This window comes from Schistocerca gregaria, chromosome X (assembly GCF_023897955.1).
Source record: "Schistocerca gregaria isolate iqSchGreg1 chromosome X, iqSchGreg1.2, whole genome shotgun sequence".
NCBI classification, from domain to species: domain Eukaryota; kingdom Metazoa; phylum Arthropoda; class Insecta; order Orthoptera; family Acrididae; genus Schistocerca; species Schistocerca gregaria.
In genome coordinates, this window is record NC_064931.1 from 94,987,063 (window position 1) to 95,007,639 (window position 20,577).

Genomic DNA, 20,577 nt, shown 5'->3' on the forward strand with positions numbered 1-20,577 from the left:
TATGTTACGAGAGTGTGTTTGTATCATAATTCGCCATGGTGTTACTCATGAATACAGTGGGAAAATTTGTGATAAATACGGTTAGATTTTTTGTCAGGAAATGCCTCAAGCCGTCGACAACTTTTTTCATTGTTCTTCGAAACGAGTAGTTAGGATCAATGAGCCAGCTTCCATTATGTTTAATTTAAGCTGACTGGTTATACAAATCGCGTTAAGTCAGTGGAACGAATCACTCATGTGTTTCAAAGTGCAAGCAGCAGTCCAGCTAGCTCAGTGACAACGTGCGGGGAGTTAAAAAGAATGGTGAACTATAATCGAGCTTCTCGTCATGGACCACACCTTTTTGTATTCAATGCTAAGCGATGATTGACGTGGTGTAAAGAGCAAGACCTGTTATCACGAGTAGTACCAACAGTGAAGTAGCCTTATGGAGGTGATAGCGTTACGGTATGGGCGTGTTTTCGTGGATAGGATGTGGTCCCTTTCTTAAGTCTAAGAAAATGCTAAACTTGGAAGAAAATGAAAGCATTTCATAGCATTATGTACTGTGTACGGCAGAGGAAGCGTTCTGTGATCTGTGACGAAGATTGAATCAGCATGACCATGCAGCGCGAAAAATGCAGCGTCTGTGAGTGAATTATTTGTGGACGATAACATTCCTGAAATGGACTGGCTTGCCCTGAACCCATTAGAACACCTTTGGAATGAGTTAGAACGTCAAATTCCCTCCAGTCCACAGCGTCCGACGACTTCTTGATGTCTTCTCTTGATGGAGAATGGGCTGTCATATCTCCACAGACGTTCAGACACCTCACTGAACGCGCCCGCCATAAAGGCGAGGGGTGGACACACAATATGTTAATGGCCACTAATAGGTGTCGGGATACTTTTGTTCAGATTGTGTTGATAAGCTATAAGAGACGAATGGGGAAACATTCTAGTGACAATGGGGAAACCATTTGACATAATCTACTGTGACAAAGGCAGTTTCTTAAGGCCGGCGCCTGGGAACGAACATTTTCAAAACCGCATCGCCGGTCGGCTTTCTGCGCTCTGGTTTCGTGGGCATTAATGGAAAGCCGTCGTGGGACGGTGAAACCACGAGTGTCTTGGACGTCCACGCGTTACCACAGATCGTAGAAGTCGGATGTTTTCCCTCTCCGTGTAGTAGAGCACGATATCTACATCTACATCCATACTGGCGGAGTGTGTTTTGAGTACCTTTATCGCTTCTCCCTTCTATTCCAGTCTCGTATTGTTCGTGCAAAGAAGGATTGTTGGTATGCCTCTGTTTGGGCCCTAATCTCTCTGATTTTATCCTCATAGTCTCTTCGCGAGGTATACGTAGGAGGGAGCAATATAGTGCTTCACTCCTCGGTGAAGGTATGTTCTCGAAACTTCAACAAAAGCCCGTACCGAGCTACTGAGCGGATCTCCTGCAGAGTCTTCCACTGGAGTTTATCTGTCATCTCCGTAACGCTTTCGCGATTTCTAAATGATCCTGTAACGAAGCGTGCTGCTCTCCATTGGATCTTCTCTATCTCTTCTATAAACCCTATCTGGTACGGATCCCACACCGGTGAGCAACATTCAAGCAGTGAGCGAACAAGCCTACTGTAACTTACTTCCTTTCTTTTCGGATTGCATTCCCTTAGGATTCTTCCAATGAATCTCAGTCTGGCATCTGCTTTACCGACGATCAACTTTATATGATCATAAATCTCCGAATGCCTACTCCCAGATAATTTATTGAATTAACTGCTTCCAGTTGTAGCTAAATGATAGAGGATCTTTCTTTCTATGTATTCGCAGCCCATTACACTTGTCTACATTGAGATTCAATTGCAATTCCCTGCACTATGCGTCAATTCGTTGCAGATCCTCCTGCATTTCAGTACAATTTTCCGTTGTTACAACCTCTCGATACACCACAGCATCATCTGCAAAAAGCCTCAATGAACTTCTGATTTTATCCACAAGGTCATATATGTATATTGTGAATAGCCACGGTCCTACGACACTCCCCTGCGGCACACCTGAAATCACTCTTGCTTCGGAAGACTTCTCTCCATTGTGAATGACATGCTGCCTTCTGTTATCTAGGAAATCTTCAATCCAATCACACAATTGATCTGAGAGTCCATATGCTCTTACTTTGTTCATTAAACGACTGTGGGGAACTGTATCGAACGCCTTGCGGAAGTCAAGAAACGCGGCATCTACCTGTGAAACCGTGTCAATCGCCCTCTGAGTCTCGTGGACGAATAGCGCGAGCTGGGTTTCACACGATCGTCTTTTTCAAAGCCCATGCTGAACATAATACGTGTGCCAAACTTCTACAACTGATCGACGTTTGAGATATAGGTGTATAGTTCTGCACATCTGTTTGACGTCCCTTCTTGAAAACGGGGATGACCTGTGCCCTCTTCCAATCCTTTGGAACGCTACGCTCTTCTAGAGACCTACGGTACACCGGTGCAAGAAGAGAGGCAAGTGCCTTCGCGCACTCTGTGTAAAATCGAACTGGTATCCCATCAGGTCCAGCGGCCTTACCTCTTTTGAGCGATTTTAATTGTTTTTCTATCCCTCTGTCATCTATTTCCACTATGTGGCGATCTATGGCAGATCTGACGACAGAATAAAATGGTGGTACTGGCGCAAATGTTTCGAAGCACATCGTTCAGTGCACATTGTCGAAAACAGGGCTCCGCAGCTACGTGTTCCTATATTGGCCTAACGATATCGTCAATTACAATCGCAGTCGGATAGGGATCATTGCAATTTTATCGTGGATCAGTGTAAAGGTGTCGCCTGGTCGGGTGGGTCACGTTTCGTGTCACATCAGATCGATTCTCACGTCGAGACACTCCATCATCCACTCGAACGTCTCCTCGAAACATGCACCTTGCCATGGATGCAGTCCAATGGAGACAGTACTGTGCTATGAGAGACATTCACCGTGGCTTGTATGGGACATATGATAGTAATCGAAGGCGCCATGACAGCTGTGGACTTCGTGGACATTACTGCGACCAACCTGTATCTCTTCATGTCTGATGCGTCCCCCGACGGTGAAGACTACTTCCAAAAGTCACAAGGCCATGACTGGGATACAGTGGTTTGAACTTGATCGTGAACTGACATTTATGTTTCTGCGCCCAAGTTCATCTGATCTGAACTCGACGGATTACAGCTGGGACGCTACCTGGCTCCAGTTCCCCGCCCACAAACAGCTGGCTCGGTTTTACGGGAATTGTGTGATCTCAGCGTAGACATCTGGTGCCACATACCTCCGGAAACCTACCAAAGACTGGTCGTATCCATCTAATCCGTTATATACACAATTACTGCTTTATAGCATTTCAAAGGTTGGACAACACGCTATAAAGTAGATGTTCATAATGATTTCATTCATCATTGTATGTTGCCAGCCTGATGTACAGTCTTGCGTCATCTTTTTTTCTTTACATGGAGTCAACAGTCCGCACTTTTAATTTTGAAGCCTAATTTTGATTTTTCATTCTACTTAGGTGACAATGGCAGTATGCATGCTGTTCACGCCAACAGAACACATAAAAATTTACAAACTAAAATTTCCTCAACTTTTGAGTCAGCATATATATTCTTTGGAAGGAAAATCAGCATTGGCCTTATTTTGTTGTTTTATTGTCAGCAAAATCGATTTTCGGTCACTTAGTGACTATCCTCAGTGCTGTAATATACATTTAAATTTGGTAGGCACTGGTATTACCACAAGCTTAGAGCGATCACATAAACTGTTTATGTGATCGTTCTAAGCTTGTGGTTATAGTTTGATACCAGTGCCTACCAATTTTAATTGTATATTACAGCACTGAGGTTGGTCACTGGTATCAAACTATAACCACAAGCTTAGAACGATCACATAAACAGTTTATGTGATCGCTCTAAGCTTGTGGTAATACCAGTGCCTACCAAATTTAAATGTATATTACAGCACTGAGGATAGTCACTAAGTGACCGAAAATTGATTTTGCTGACAATAAAACAACAAAATACGGCCAATGCTGATTTTCCTTCCAATTCTATCCACTATTTGCTCGTGGTGCACACAACACGCCATGGAGTCGCCATATATATTCTTGTTATTTATTGTCTGTCGTAAAGAAACTATTTCATCGTAATCGTCGTTTGAGTGATGCTCTTCTAAGTAATTTGCATTGAGCTCTTCCACAAAAATAAACAAATATTCAGTTCTCGGCTACCTATTGAAAAACGCTAACATTTTAATTTTTACCAATTGACAACGCTTTCTCTAAACTGAAATGTGGTAGTTGTTCTCCATTCCAGCGAGACACTGTCTTATAATCATTTTTAACTGTTAATGTAGCTCATTGTTAGACAACGTACTCGGTTCCTAGTCTACGTGAGGCGTTCAATAAGTGATACAAAACATTTTTGTTCTCGGCCAGTTTCGATTGAAATGTGGCGTTTATTGTGGGACATCCTAGTATATTTCCACTTCAGCCCCTGTACTTTCATGAAGTCCTAATCGGTGGCGGTTCTATAAATAGATTTCAAAATGGCATCGGAACGGAGATGCGTTCCAAGCAACGAACTGTCATTGACTTTCTTTTGACGGAAAACCAGAGCATAATAGATATTCATAGACGTTTGCGGAATGCCTACGGAGACCTGGCAGTGAACAAAAGCAAGGTGAGTCCTTGGACAAGGCGTATGTCATCGTCGCAACAAGGTCGCGCAAACCTCTCCAGCCTCCTTCGTGCCGGAGGGCCGGGCTCAGATACAATTCCCGCAGTGCTGAAAATTGCGAACATTCTTATTCGAGGTAGTTCAAGGATCACAATCAAAGCCCTCTCTGCAGTACTAGACGTCTCTGATGTTAGTGCTGACACACTCGTCGACCAATTGGGGTACTCAAAGGTGTGTGCCAGCTGGGTTCCTAGCCGACTGACAGAAGACCATCAAGAGCGACGAAGGACCATCTGTGCGCAATTGCTTTCGCGTTAAGAGGGAGGATATTGATGCAGTGACACGTTGGCTTTGACGTCTACCAGTGTAGTGGTGCCATATGGGCATACATGGCCATTTAGGTGACGTAAGTCGTTGCACTGAACTGATATTATTTTGAAAAGTAGAGTGCTCTAGAGTGGCTGAATATTGGTATTTTTAAATGTTTCTGTTTTGCTTGGATGATGATTGTTGGCTATTAAGTGGTCAGCAAATGTGCTATCGCAGCTGTTATTTTCGCACTTCTGAGTTGTTAAGAATATTTTGCTTTAAAGTTGCATTTCAGCAACTGATGAGAATGCAGATGAGAAAGGAAATTTAGAAACGAGCTGTTCCTGATCTTAAACTATAGTGACGAACTATTTTCACACAACCAAGTTACGCTTAGAGACAAAGTAATTTGTTCACCAGGCTCACATGATTTAATTGCAGATGAGAAGCTACAGTATCCAATAAGGGGCAGAGCGTGCTACATAAGCCACTAATAGAGAAATATTAAGTTAATGCCAATAACAATCAAAACCTGTTTTTAGGCGTAATTCCGTTGCAATAATTACTACTTAAAACATGTTCATCTTTTACAGAAACGAACAAAGAATACCCACTGATGATGGCACAAAGATGCTGAAACTTGTTTGGGTTTATATCAAAAGCACTTGTTTTCATAATAGGTGGACCTAATATACAGTAATTTTGTTTGTAAACACGGCTACCGCAAGAGCTGCAAAACGAAATGATACGTGATACGTTCTGGTGTTTCTCACTTGTATCTGTATCGAACGATAGCAATGAACCTATACCGCTAGATGTATATCACTTGTTGCTCACTGAAAAGTCAAAGACGGTGAGATGCCTTCCAGTTGGCCTAATATAAAGATCAGGTGATATGTGCACTTTTGTGTTTGATGTATCCTGGTATTTTTCAGGCATTTAGCTCGACATTCTACTGTGGAAATACTTTTTAGGCGTCACAAATACTAAGCTGTATTGGTGTTCGGAATCCATGTTTAGCTGTAGTCCCTTTTCACAACATAACTGGCCCAAATGTAGGAAGAAGGCAAGGGCATAGTAAAGTACTGTGACATCATATTATATTCTGGTCGAAACTGCCTCACTAGTCAATTAGGTATCTAAGAATTGCGTCAACAAATGGCACGCCGATTGAAAATATGCCAGCGCGACGAAACGGTGTGTAAGCCTGGTGAGTATGGCAACGACGTGCTTTGCGTACGTCGGTGGGCAGCAGCTGGACTAGTCGCAGGCTCGGGACAACAGTAAAATGGAACACTAAGTTAGAAGCTTCCCGAGTCCGTTTCATTCCCCTTCCCGCAGAAGTAATACAAACGAATGCGGAACAGAGACTACTCAAGTAGTTCTAAAATGCATCATTATTCCATCAGGCACACAATTCAGTTAGCATACGACGCAGCTGAAAGATATTCACGCACAGTCATTTACTTTCGTGTACAATGAGACGAATCTCACCGTTACATCCCTTTTCAACTGCCTTACCCTTCAAATTTTTTATTTTGGTTTGTTTTTAGTGTCTATGCTGTTATTTTCAAATTACTGAAGTACTTTTACCATCTTCCATTCACGAGAAAAGACTCTTCCATTTATAGCACTAGATATACATTTTCTAATGTGCATATCAACTGCGTAAGTCCAGTATATAACAACAGCGGAGAAATGTAAGTGATGAGACACGTGACGTTAGCCTGGAATCACCCCACTGCAAAGACAGGAAGAGGAAAGGCGTCCACGTAGCACAGAGTGACCTGGTGCGCTGAAATGGGTGTGTATGCGGATTATCACAGAGCACAGTGGTATCGTACACATTTCAGTCACATCATTGTGAACACTGCCTATGTTCGACGTCAACATGCAATAATCACTCACAGCCGGCAGATGGCAGCACTAGCAGTCAAGGGTATGTGAAGCGTTCCGTGGGGCCGCGGAAAACAAAGAAGATGTGTTCTGGTGAACAGACGTATAACTATTTAACAACTGACCTCCCAGGCGAAATAAGGTACTACCAACAGTGTCCTCTCAACGACTGTTCAGAGAACATTACTGCATTTGGGCCTCCGCAGCAGCCGCCTGGTTCATACACCGATGTTGACTGCTGTTCGTTGGCCATGAAGGCTGGAACTGGCACGCCAATGGTAAACGGACGTCCGTGCATTGGCGACAGGTGGGCTTGGCAGATGACACATGGCCATTGGCGTGAAACAGCTGAAGGCAAACTCCGTTCAACAATCGTCGGAAGGTTCCTGGCCAGAGGAGGGAGAGTTATGGTCTTGGGAATGTTTTCGTGGTATTCCCTGTGTGATGTAGACATACCGTAAGGCGCAATGGATCAACTCGAGTATGTATTTCTCCTTGCGGACCATGTCCACCCTTACATGCAGTTTGTTTTTCCTGGACACAATGGCATCTACCATCAGGACAACACAATGTGTGACACAGCACGCATTGCAAATATGTGGTTCGAACAGCACCAGGATGTGATTACCTTTCTCCTTAATACAGGGACTAAAGCGCAAACATATCGATCCGGGGTGGCCGAGGGATTCTAGGAGCTTCAGTCTGGAAACGCGAGACCGCTACGGTCGCAGGTTCGACTCCTGCTTCGGGCATGGATGCGTGTGATGTCCTTAGGTTAGTTAGGTTTAAGTAGTTCTAAGTTCTAGTGGACTGATGACCTCAGAAGTTAAGTCCCATGGTGGTCAGAGCCATTTGAACCATATCGATCACTGCCGGGGTATGGTCCACTTGGTAACAGGACACGGCCCTCAACCATGCACTTAACTGCGTGAGTCTGAGGCAGACACATGTGGGGAAGAAGACTCCCTCCCGTGAACATATCGTCTTTTTCTGCGGACAATATACCAACACTAGACACACATTATACTTACTAGGTGTACCGGTATGAAATGAGCGTTAAGATACAAATGTGTCGATAGGGAACATTTGTTGTGAACGAGCATTAATTTTTTTTTTTTGGTTGGTATGACATCTGTCAAAGATATTTAGTATACATCAAGTCATGGAACAAACAACATCATGTGTTTTCGTCTTGTTAACAATGTCGAATTTTGTACCAGTAAGTGATGATTTGCGGAAAGCATTAATTTTTTGTTTTCATTTGAAAAAAAGTGCTTCAGAGTCGCATCGAATGCTTGTCGAGGCATATGGTGATCATGCTCCATCAGAAGCAACATGCAAAAGATGGTTTCAACGGTTCACAAATAATGACTTTGATGTAAGAAATGAAGAACGTGGAAGACCACCAAAAAAGTTCGAAGGTGCCGAATTGCAAGCAATATTGGATGAAGATGATACTTTGAGTCAGAAGCAAATGGCAGAAATGCTAAATGTTGCGCGACAGACAATTTCTGACCATTTGAAAGCTATGGGAAAGATCCAAAAGTGTGGAAAATGGGTGCCACATGAATTGAATGAATGACAGATGGAAAACCAAAAAACCATTTGTCAAAATTTGCTTCAAAGACATGAAAGAAAATCAATTTTGCATCGAATTCTTACTGGCGATGAAAAATGTATTTATTTTAAGAATCCTAAACGGGAAAAATCATGGGTTAATCCGGGACATCTATCAACATCGAATGCAAAACCAGATAGATTCGACAAGAAGGCAATGCTCTGTGTTTGGTGGAATCAGAAAGGTGTGATGTATAATGAGCTTCTAAAAGCCGGTGACACTGTGAATACTAATCGCTACAGACAACAAACGATCAATTTGAACTATGCATTGATCGAAAAAAGACCAGAATGTGCCAGAAGACATGGCAAAGTAATTTTTTTACACCACAATGCACCTGCACACAAAGCAAAACTGGTTCAGGATACAATCAAAACACTTGGCTGGGAGCTGCTACCCCCCCCCCCCCCCCCACCCCTCCGTATTCACCAGAGTTGGCCCCTTCCGATTACCATTTGTTTTCATCAATGGGACACGCATTGGCTGAGTAACACTTCGATTCCTACGAAAAAGTCGAAAATGGGGTGTCTGATTGGTTTGCTTCAAAAGACGAAAATTTCTATTGGCGTGGTATCCACAAATTGCCAGGAAGGTGGTCAAAATGTAAAGAAAGCAATGGTCAGTACTTTGAATAAAATGTTTTTTGTGGTGTCACCGCCAGACACCACACTTGCTAGGTGGTAGCCTTTAAATCGGCCGCGGTCCGTTAGTATACGTCGGACCCGCGTCTCGCCTCTATCAGTGATTGCAGACCGAGCGCCGCCACACGGCAGGTCTAGAGAGACTTCCTAGCACTCGCCCCAGTTGTACAGCCGACTTTGCTAGCGATGGCTCACTGACTTCTACGCTCTCATTTGCCGAGACGATAGTTAGCATAGCCTTCAGCTACGTTATTTGCTACGACCTATCAAGGCGCCATTATCAGTCATTATTGATATCGTGAAATATGTACCGTCCAAAACCGACGTTCGTCATTAATGGATTAAAGTTAAGTATTCCACCAGCTACGTCCGTTGTTTCTAAATTCTAATTTCCTTGTCCTGTGCCAGACTTCATGCCAGCCTGCGTGAGCTAAAACGCGTGCCTTTCGGCCTCCTCTAGTAACACGGTGTTGGCTCTCCTGCCAACCACAACATTTTTACTTTTCAATTCAAAATTAGTGTATCATTTTCACAAAAAACGCTCATTTCATACCGGTACACCTGGTAAACCTCAACAATATTCGAGAGGCCATACACGCAGTGATCAGAGTCGAAGACCAATGGACCATTTTACACAGGCTCACTGACGATATAATCAAAGCGACCTATGGAGAGTATGGCTGAACCAGATAACGAGCCTATAGGCAAAGACAGGAAAGACTCCACATGGTGGAAAAAAGCACTAATTCCACTATGGAATCAGGCGATGATACTGATCCCGACACAACCGTAAATGAAAATCAAGCATTACCCTAAATAGACAACACAATAGCTAAAAAAAATTGCATTAATCTCAACAACTCTCTATCCAAGCAAAAAAAGAACATACTGACAACATATTGTAAAGACAACTGTAATGGCTAAGTTTTAGTTAACAGGAATTCTAGAGTAGATGTTGGATTTAAAAGAATAATTGTGATTGGCGATCAGCGGCTTGATGGATAATTCCAAGACTCTCACCGTCCTACACCCTTGGTGAAGGGACATTCTTCAGCTATCACACTTTTCTAGTCTCTGTTTTTATTCTTCCTTAAAATATGTTTACATTTTATATCTCGATTTTCCAAACGTTTGTTAATTTCATAAATGTTTCTCTTGCTCTTCTCTTAAGATTTCAGAAACCAACATACTATTGCACTCAATAAATACACAACTAGCAGATACCTATTTTCCGAATAATAAAGGAGGCGGAGAAAAGAGAACTGTGCATGTACTTACAGGGGCGTACAGCTATCTCCCGTTTATTCTATGTGCCACTCGTATTTGCGATAGGAAGAGACCAATGGTAGTTATAAATTATACACCCTGTACCATACAAAGTACGTTGTTTCGGAGTAGAAATGTAGATGTCGATTTATTATTAAAATGACAGTTTCATATGGTGTGAAAACCGGTACTCAGATTTAGTACTTTTGCCAAAAACATATTCTAGTTAACTGCACGGAACGTTTTTCTAGCAAGTATGCGTTAATTTTGTAGGTATACCTTTCATTTTTAAGGTACGACAATATTAACCGATGAAAAATGCCAGATGATCAAGAAATCAGTTTTTGCTCGTAGACAAAGTTTTGTAACTCCTGACAATATCATAACAAAAGTTTATGAATATCAGTTCTAATAAAACTTCCGAACACATAGGACTAACATTTTCTATACGTAACCATAAAGCAGAAAAAACAGCGGAAACAGAGACTTTCTGAACTTTACCATAAATAAGAAAAAAAAACAGTGGAAACACAGACATGCAATTACATACAGCAGGAAAAATCGCAAAGAGGAACAAAAGTAGATAAGAGGCTCTATACATCGTTCGCTGCCCAGGAACAATAAACGTTGCCATATTCAGTTCGGAGGTCCTGTAAAAAGGGTGTAGACAGAGCCCAAAATATAATTAAACAGTGAAAAAGAAGTAACGAGTTTTTTTTAAGATCGCCAAGAAAGGAAGTCAGATATGAAACAAATAACGAGAGTTGACAAAAGGATCATTAACACGAATGTTCAGATACGGCCAACCCGAGAGAATGGATGGAGCACGATAACCAAAGAGTTAACGGAAATGAGCTGCCCAGAAAAAAAGACATATGGGCGACCACCCAGGACTCGGAAAGAACGTGCACAGCAGTGCCCGCTGTGTTGACCAGAGGAGCAACAGAAACCGATTTCTGAAAACTGTGATAGCCTTACAAGTCGTGAGAACATCTGACCACACAAGCATTCGTTTTCTTGTTTTGTCTGATGCTTCTTTCACCGAACAACATCGCTGCTGCCATTAAGGCACATCGTCATGACAGCAGAACGTAAGTTTTCGTCATTTGCAATGTCATATTTCATTTCTTTCATATTTTAATACAGCGACTAGAGTAAAGGAGCCATTTGACGCCAAAGAATGTAATATCGTTCACGGGAACCTTCATTTAGAAAAAGATGCGGTGCAGGATTCGTATTATGATCCCTACAATGCATCTATGTAACAAATCTGTAACTTCTCAAAAGGAACAATCTGAAATGCACAATTTCTTTGTTTCCTTTTTCTGCGCGCTTGTCGCACTTTTTAGCGGGTTCTGTTATTTGGTGCCAGATGGCTTTTCGTAAATTTGCGTTTACTCCAAAATGTAGATGGTCTCTGTCGTTGCAGCTTCTCTATATGCTCACAAGCAAAATTTCTACTACGTAGTCATTCTGGCGTTTTTAGTATTTATCTGTTTTGAATGCTGGTGATTCGTGTCTGAGGCACAAATGGAGAAGAATTCCACCATTTATAAAACTGAGTTGTCCTTGTTCTTTCATCATTAAGGCCTACAGGCTAAGTCATGTGGACGGCCGGCCGCTCTGGCCGAGGGGTTCTAGATGCTTCAGTCTGGAACATATGGACGTTCACATGCACATTATCTGATTAAAACTACACTGACACTTCTATGTAATGCAGAACTGACCGCTAGATGTCATGAATGGCAGACCCGCCAGGCCGAAAGGAAGCAAGGAGTATTGTGTTGTCATCAGAGACACAATCAACAGCAGAATGGATCTGTTCACGTAAGGTCAGTGACTGTTTACCGTAACCTGAGCAACAATTAAATCAGGGACATTTCAATCCTTCTAAAGATGCCCAAGTAACCTACTGGTGATGTAATTGTGAAGTGGAAACGCGAAGGAACCACACCTCCTAAATAAAAACCAGACAGACGTCGTGGACTGACGGGCAAGGACGGTCAGCATTGCGTGGGATGGCTGTAATAAATGGCATGAAATCAGAGAAATGAATCACTCTAGAGTCTGAAAGTGCTACCAGCAATACAGCTAGTACAATGGCTGTTGCAGGGATTTAAAAATAACAGGGCACAATGGTCGAGCAGCCCGTCATAATCCAGAAATATCTGGCGTCAGTGCTAAACGACGCTACAGGTGGTGTGAGGAACAATGTCACTGAACCGTGGATGTCTGGAAACGAGTGATTTGAGGGTGAATGACGATCTACCACGTGGAACCCGATGGGAAGGTTTGGGTTTGTCGAATTTCTGGAGGACGTTACCTGCTATCATATGTGTTACTAACAGTGAAGTACGGAGGAGGAGGTGTCACGGAATGAGTAAATTTTTTAGTGGTTAGGGTGTCCCTTTTATTGAACTTAAGAAAACGCTAAATTCTTAAGGATATGAAAACATTTTACAGCATTCCGTAGAGGAACAGCTGGGAGACGATGATTGATTTTATCAGAATAGCAACCTGTCGTGAAGCAGCATTTGTGAGGCAGTTGTTTGTAGACAATAGAATTCCTGGAAGTGAGTTGACTGTCCAATGTCCCGACCCGAACCCAATGGAATACCGTTGGGATGAATCAGAACGTCTACTTGTCTCCAGACTACAGTGTCCAATGTCACTACCTCCTTTGATTTCGGCTGTTGAGGAAGACTATCCGTCCATAGACATTCAGAAACGTAAGATAACTGTTCAAATGCTCATAAACCCGAAGGATGGACACATACCACATTTTAAAGTCCAGTAATACGTGTCTAGATTCTTTTGCTCAGATAGTGCAGTTTATCAACAAGGAGAAGGCATATAAAATTTACCATTTTATTGTTTCGGATGTGTTGTATCCTGCCTACTCGTCAAATATGGGGTGACTAGGAAACCTGCTTTCTCGGACCCCTATCCAAAAATTCAAGAAAATCGTGTTCATGAATTTTATTATAGAAAAGGTCGCGTTGTCGTCCTGGAGAGGGTTTGATCAGCGTGCTATTGACTGACGTCTTCTTCTCGGTCCTCTCTACTCTAACGTTCCCGACTCGCGACGCCGGTGCTTGACTTAACGGCGTAACAGGAAGGTCAACTACTTAACTTACGTAACTAAGTTCTTATTTGTTTTTTGATTCATTGTGATAAGAAAAAGCTTGAGGGTATTGATCGTTACCGCATATACACTGTGCCAAATCGTTGCTAGATTTCTCGGTTTCAGTGGAACTAAATGCTGATATTGAGGTCGTTAGGTTTGCTACAGATCGTCTACGTATCTAAAGATTGTCGCAATTATAGTTCAAGTTACTTGTTTAAGATATTACCTCGGTGCCATTTGACTCGATTTAGATATATCACAAAAGGCCTAAAAGCGAGAAAACAAGGCGAAGATCCAAATTGTAGTCATCATTTCAAATGAGACATTTGACGATTTTGTTGACACTATTCAACAGGCTACGGCCATGTCGCACTTCTCTGTGTTCACAAAGGAGTACATGTTCACCTACTTTTTTGTGTTTGGTTTCACAAAGATGCGTTACGGTCTTTCACCCATCTTCACCAGCTTCAATACATTTCAATATTGCTTGATTTTTTGGGTGTGTATTTCAAAAGAAATCCTTGGGTAACAGATGAGATACTGAATTTAATTGATGAAAGGAGAAAATACAAAAATGCAGTAAGTGAAGCAGGCAAAAAGGAATACAAACGTCTCAAAAATGAGATCGACAGGAAGTGAAAAATGGCTAAGCAGGGATGGCTAGAGGACAAATGTAAGGATGTAGAGGCTTATCTCACTAGGGGTACGATAGATACTGCCTACAGGAAAATTAAGGAGACTTTTGGAGAAAAGAGAACCACTTGCATCAATATCAAGAGCTCAGATGGAAACCCAGTTCTAACCACAGAAGGGAAAGCAGAAAGGTGGAAGGAGTATACAGAGGGCCTATACAGGGGCGATGTTTTTGAAGAGAATATTATGGGAATGGAAGAGGAGGTAGATGAAGAAGAGATAGGAGATATGATACTGCATGAAGAGTTTGACAGAGCACTGAAAGACCTAAGTCGAAACAAGGCCCCGAGAGTAGACAACATTCCATTAGAACTACTAACAGCCTTGGGAGAGCCAGGCCTAACAAAACTCTACCATCTGGCGAGCAAGATGTATGAGACAGCTGAAATTCCCTCTGACTTCAAGAATAATATAATAATTCCAATCCCAAAGAAAGCAGGTGTTGAAAGATGTGAAAATTACCGAACTATCAGTTTAATAAGTCACAGCTGCAAAATACTAACGCGAATTCTTTACAGACGAATGGAAAAACTGGTAGAAGCTGACCTCGGGGAAGATCAGTTTGGATTCCGTAGAAATGTTGGAACACGTGAGGCAATACTGACCTTACGACTTATCTTAGAAGAAAGATTAAGGAAAGGCAAACCTACGTTTCTAGCATTTGTAGAGTTCGAGAAAGCTTTTGACAGTGTTGACTGGAATTCTCCCTTTCAAATTCTGAAGGTAGCAGGGGTAAAATACAGGGAGCGAAAGGCTATTTACAATTTGTACAGAAACCAGATGGCAGTTATAAGAGTCGAGGGACATGAAATGGAAGCAGTGGCTGGGAATGGAGTGAGACAGGGTTGCAGCCTCTCCCCGATGCTATTCAATCTGTATATTGAGCAAGCAGTAAAAGAAACAAAAGAAAAGTTCGGAGTAGGTATTAAAATCCATGGAGAAGAAATAAAAACTTTGAGCTTTGCCGATGACATTGTAATTCTGTCAGAGACAGCAAAGGACTTGGAAGAGCAGTTGAACGGAATGTATATAGTCTCTTGAAAGGAGGGTATAAGATGAACATCAAGAAAAGCAAAACGAGGATAACGGAATGTAGTCGAATTAAATCGGGTGATGCTGAGAGAATTATATTAGGAAAGGAGACACTTAAAGTTGTAAAGGTGTTTTGCTATTTGGGGAGCAAAATAACTGATGATGGTCGAAGTAGAGAGGATATGTAGACTGGCAATGGCAAGGAAAGCGTTTCTGAAGAAGAAAAATTTGTTAACATCGAGTATAGATTTGTCAGGAAGTCGTTTCTGGAAGTATTTGTATGGAATGTAGCCAAGTATGGAAGTGAAACATGGACGATAAATAGTTTAGACAAGAAGAGAATAGAAGCTTTCGAAATGTGGTGCTCAGAAGAATGCTGAAGATCAGATGAGCAGATCACATAACTAATGAGGAGGTATTGAATTGAATTGGGGAGAAGAGGAGCTTGTGGCACAACTTGACTAGAAGAAGGGATCGGTTGGTAGGACATGTTCTGAGGCACCAAGGGATCACCAATTTGGTACTGGAGGGCAGCTTGAAGGGTAAAAATCGTAGAGGGAGACCAAGAGATGAATACACTAAGCAGATTTAGAAGGATGTAGGCTGCAGTAGGTACTGGGAGATGAAGAAGCTTGCACAGGATAGAGTAGCATGGAGAGCTGCATCAAACCACAAGAAGAATAACATTTCGAAAGCAACCGCTATCGTTGTGACAAGTAATTTGTTTTGTCAGTCTGTCATTCCACTTCAGTAAGAAGAAGAAATAGCAGTTAAATTACACTCTCAGTCAAGTTTACGCTCTACCGTGGAACGATGTTACGGAACTTGCTGATGCTTAAAATCAGTTATCGGATCCGCATTCGAACTCGTATCCTTTCCCTTCAGGGACAATGCTCCAACTGAGAGAGCTATTTTACGATATCTTTCACCGCATTCCTCATCCTCAGCTTCAGTTACTAAATATTTCCTTTTTTCTTTAATTCTGGAAACAACTCATTGACATTGTCTGGGGCATATACTGGAATTATCTTTATCCTAGGAGCGCTAGCCCAACAAGAGATTTAGGAGAACCTCGTTAGGATTCGGAAAACAGAAAAGGTTAGTGTGTCCCAAGAGCCTGGTGCAAGTCTTTCAATCGGATGCACGTAATCCTATAGGGGAAATTGTTACTGACAGTCTTTGTTGTTTTGTCTCACTCCGTTTAGTTTATTATTCGACATTGATCTGAGAAGTTAAAAGTGATATTTGTGTTAGGGACATAAAAGTGTCATTAAAGTATACTAACCAAAATGTTTTAAATAACTTGGGGCATCTTAATGACGTAACTCCCTTGATACAAAATGGCAGTGATAGTGAAGAACTAAAATAGTGACAATGAATCAGAATCATCAGAAAATTAGAATGTATTAGAGGAAGAAGAAGGAAAGCATATGAAACAGAAAGCAGTTTTGACGACGAAGATATTGTTAATATAACAACTGATACAAATTATGGAAGTGAAAATGGAATATCTTGCCCTAGAAATCCACCAAAAGCTACGCGTCGAACAGTTCTTAATGTAACAGGACTTACAGGAGCATCAAGTAGAAGTGAATCAATAAGTGAGGCTTTCAGGTTGTTCTTCATTTGATAGAATTTAAAAAATTCTTGTGGACTCTACCAATAAAAAGGCACAGGCACATTACGGGAAATGGAATACAAGATACCCAAAAAACAGAAATATTGGTTGCCCACCGATATTGACGAAATTTCAGTATTTTTAGGTATTCTGATTACTATGGGTGTCCTGAAGGCTAAAGAGGAGTCTATAGAGTTGTAGTGGAACACAGATCCTATGTATAAAAGAGATACTTTCCTTGCTTCGGTGTCGTCAACTCGATTACAGCAGTTATCTACGTTTATCAGGTATGACGACACCACTGCAAGGAACGAAAGCATAAAGAATGATAAACTGGCTGCTGTCAGAGATGTCTTCACATTGTTTATCAACCACTGCAAGTCTGATTACAATCTGCGTTCAAATCTTACAGTAGATGAACAGTTTGTTTCTTTTCGAGGGCGTTACCCGTTTGTTGTTTTTATATAAAGTCAGAAGCTGCCAAGCACGGCAAAGATATGGGCCTTGGTTGATGCCGAATCAAATTATGCACTGATCTTACAAATGTATAATGGATAAGAAGGTGAATACCCTAGAAAAAAAATGAAGTACAAAGAGTAGTCACGGATTTAATTACCTGTCTTAGACGAGGTTATGACATCATCACTCATATGTTTTTTACTTTTTTTACATCTCTTCCACTTTCAATTGATCTTCACAAGAGGGTGTGTGACAAAAAAATCAGCATCTTCCATCAAGTTCTACGCATCTAAGGAGAAATTTATGCTGAAACTTAGCAAGGAGTTAATCACACCTCAAGTCCAACGACTACTCGACTCATAGATATTACGAAGATGATAATAACGGCAACAAAAAATCTTGTTTCAGAACCAGGGGATATGGGAAGAGAAGATGGTGAACCTCGTGCTAAATTCCAGCTATCAAAATGGATCCAGTGTCAGCTGTATCCAAGAAAGTTCGATAGAAAATGTAGTGTATACTGTGAGATGAGTAAAAAATGTACGTGGAGCGGCTGTCTCTTTCCAGCGTTATGTTTCGTGGTTGACATTAGGGCTTACGACATTTCCGGTTTGCCTTGGCCCGCATCTCGCACAAACTGGGAATTTTATAAGCGTAAGTGTTCCATTTTCAAAGTACACAAAATCACTACGACATATCATTCGTTACGTTTCAGAATCTCTCATTTCGGCACACAGTATACTTTGGTTTGTGACTTGTTTAATAGTAGAAAACGAACACTTCAGTGGCAGCGGACGGGCAGTCTTCTTGCGCTCAGCTAGAACGCCGAAACAGAGCTGCCGCACAGCCTCACGAGCATTTTTTTTTTATCAGTACGTCATACCTATCATCCAGTATAGCACAACAGCAACATGTCTGTTGTCAACTGCTTGTTCAATATCACTGTGATGATCGATTCTGTCGAAACTCTTCACAGTTGAAGGAAACTGTTCGAGACTGATAACAGCCATGTTACGATAAGTAGCTGCTTAATGATGTAAGTAGTCTTCTTACTTATGTGGCGACGTAGTATGGACAGAACTTCAAACGACTGTAGAAGGCAGACGGCCACATGGCGGAGATGAAGGTACAAGGTCCGTATTTGTGAGGAATGAGGTTCAAACCCCAATCAGTCCTTCTTCCTACAGAATCCAATAGTTCACCTCAACAAATCAGGGCATACTACCGTATGGTTAATCACGACAAACAAATCCAGTTCACGTTTACGTAACACGGCTTAACATGTTCGCGTTCTTAACCAGCCACATTCTGCCTTAAGCCAACTACAATATTCACTACGCCAAAATCCACCAACATATCTCTGTAGTGCTCGACATAGCGTGACAGTAGTCACTGCTTTCGATCCAACGATGACCAAATTTCTGCTGGACTATAACTCAGGCAAAGATGGCGATCTATCGGTCTTACAAAGCAGAATGATTATCGTCTATCAGTCCAAGATTTCTGTATTTCTGACGCGATGAAAATTGCGTCAACTCCTCCTGTATGTCTAAAGTCAAGACATTCATTACGTTCATTAATGCAAATAGAAGACACACTTGACCGATTTACTAACGAATGCATTCGTGAAGATAGTGTTCATACTTTTATGATGATTATATTCACTTTGGAGTATTGACTTTTCAACATGATAATGTGCGTTGAAACATGATTGGAAGGTGCAGCAAATGAGTGAAATTATACGATCACGACTTGAACGACACTATGTGATAAAAAAATGAGGCATCCAGAGAACATGGTCGGATGACAATATAATTTCGTACACGTACACAACATAAGCGTGTATAAGCGTGTAAGTAACTGAGTAGAGGTGTAGTACTCTGTGACACGTAAAGCGACCACCAAACTACGTTAGTGCGCTTCGTGTCTAGTGTTGTTACCAAATGTGGTAGGGTGTATAAGGAGGGCGAACAACGTCAAATTCTAACTGATCACTGTGAAGGACACGTGGGTGTCCCGTACACTTGTGAGACAGCGTCATCAGCAAAGTTGGAACTGGGCGTGATTGTGAGTCTCTATTTCGAAGCCTGGTCGAACCGTGCAATATACACATCTCTGTGCATACGTATGTCACAGAGGCCTGATGTTGAACAGCAAGGAAACATGAAGTCAGGCACACCCTGCGTCAAGATTCCGTTCGACAACGTCTGACCACCATACGGTAGGATTGTCGTATTGTGCACCAAGCACATCATAATCCTTCCACATCCACGCCTCTCATCCGAGAGCGAATAATGGACTCCCTGCAACATTCTGTCAACGTGAACCGATGTTCGGAGATTAGCAGCAACAAGACTAGCGAATTACTGTTTGGTTGGATTGTTTGGGGGAAGAGACCAAACGGCGAGGTCATGGGTCTCATCGGATTAGGGAAGGACGGGGAAGGAAGGCGGCCGTGCCCTTTCAAAGGAACCATCCAGGCATTTGCCTGGAGCGATTTAGGGAAATCATGAAAACCTAAATCAGGGTAGCTCGACGCGGGATTGAACCGTCGTCCTCCCGAATGCGAGTCCAGTGTGCTAACCACTGCGCCACCTCGCTCGGTACGAATTACTGTCCCGTGCGCAGTAGCCGTTAACACCAAAACACTAACGGCAGTATTCGGATTATACAGTGTCCGGGAAGAATGGACTGTTGATAAATCTCGTCACCTTGTTTTCAGCGATGAGCCGTAGTTCTGTACTACTACAGATAACTGTCCTCTGCGATTATGGCGGCGAGCTGGAGAGGGATCCAATTACGCCTATGTTTTGGAGAGGCACAACAGTGGCCATGGTGTTGCGAGCCAACGGATATGACTTCAGCTCAAAGCTGGTAGTAATTGAGGGATGTCTGACGGTACAATGGTACGTCACGGACATTCTGCGTCCTCCCATTCGACAGTACAGCGTCAATAAGAAAACGCTCGTCCTTACGTGACACGTGTTTTTATGACCTGTCTGGGTGCTGTTGAGGTACTGCTTGTGGCCAGCAAGATCTTCTGCTCCCAATACAACATGTGTGGGACTAGTTTCGACGTCAAATTCATTCCAGTGCCAGTATTCTGGATATTAAGTACCAATTACAACACTAGTGGTCCAACTTGCCTCAGAAGAGGATAAAACAGTTTAATGACAGGGTGCAACGTCATAGTGACAAGTGGGCTCATAATATCAAGTTCTTCGTA